We start from the raw sequence: 1,254 nt of genomic DNA on the forward strand, positions 1-1,254 counted from the left end.
AGGAGAGTTCTGAAATCCTCGGGGAAGCCCAGTGAAGATGAGCTCCTCCTTCATGGCCCGACAGGGTCGTCTCCTTGAAATGTAAAAGAGGCTGACAGACTGGTGCAAGGTGGAGACACAAAAAGGCATCTTCTAAACCCAAGCAAGTAGACCAAGCAGCACCGCAGGACTGAGTCCCGTCAGTGGGATGGCTTTGGTGCCTTTGGGTGATTGGTCACTGTAGCTCCATTCACAGAACATAAGCCCTGTACTGGTCTATATTCACTAGTATCTAGTTTACACACCAGCAAGAGAGGGGTTTTCCAGTTTCTACCCAAGAATCCATGCTCTAAGAGCCACTTTAAATATCATATATCTTATATAGTTTTGCGGGGGGGTGTATTGACAGACTCAGACAAGAATTGACCCTAGTTTCAGCTCAAGTATCACTGATGTTTGATTTACAACCAGCCTAGGTGGGTATCTTCATCCCCTATCTCAGGACCCTTACGGTCAGCCCAAGCACCTCGTCTATGCCAGGCTCTGGTGACTTCTCTGAAGACTCTCCATTCCTCTGCTTGTGGGCCAGCAAGCAGCAGCACCATGGCCTCTGTGTGGCCCAGGCTTAAAGTCACTTATCCTGTGGCACAAAGGGAATTTGGGACTGTAGTTTTTGGAGCATGTCACGTTCCCCAAAGGGGAAGTGAGCAATTTATAAGACACAGGAAATCATGTCAAACCTCTTCTCCCCCGTGACACACCTTGTTGGCCTAAGGAACCCTTCTTCTTGCCCAGAAGGGCTTTCTGGCCCCACCGCCTCCTACAGTAGTCACATTTTCTTGGCTACCAGTCCAATGCATCAGTATCACCACCAAATGCTTAGCTCGCCTACCAATCATGGAGGCTATTGGCCCCACTTTCACTGTGATGATGGGCTCCAGGGGATCTAGAGAGATTCAGCCTGGGGTTGCCTAGACCTCGTAAGCTTCAGTCCCACCAAGGCGATGACGCTGTCATCCGACTCCTCTCAGGGATGGTAGCCCTTAACAGGCAGCTTCCTAGTGTCCTAACTTTCATCACATTTGTCATCATTTCCTAGGCATTTAATTTTCCAGAATCCCTTCTCTTTACACCACACACATTGATCCCAGACCAGCATCAGTCAATCTTTAGGCCCCTGTCCTGTTTGGCCCTTGCCTCATTCCCATCCATGTCCCCACCCTTTTGTAACCTCTGTGCTCCCCCAGGGATGCTGCCAACATCTTTTTTTTTTTT

The 1,254-nt window shown here is 49.3% G+C and overlaps 2 pseudogenes; both read right to left on the minus strand.

The window, feature by feature from the left end:
* Nucleotides 1-584, minus strand: part of LOC101567732 — a 3,266-nt pseudogene extending 2,682 nt beyond the window's left edge.
* Nucleotides 585-610: 26 nt separating this feature from the next.
* Nucleotides 611-1,254, minus strand: part of LOC101568132 — a 13,803-nt pseudogene continuing 13,159 nt past the window's right edge.

The sequence above is a fragment of the Octodon degus genome, unplaced genomic scaffold, assembly GCF_000260255.1.
Source record: "Octodon degus isolate 3935 unplaced genomic scaffold, OctDeg1.0 scaffold00033, whole genome shotgun sequence".
Lineage (NCBI taxonomy): Eukaryota > Metazoa > Chordata > Mammalia > Rodentia > Octodontidae > Octodon > Octodon degus.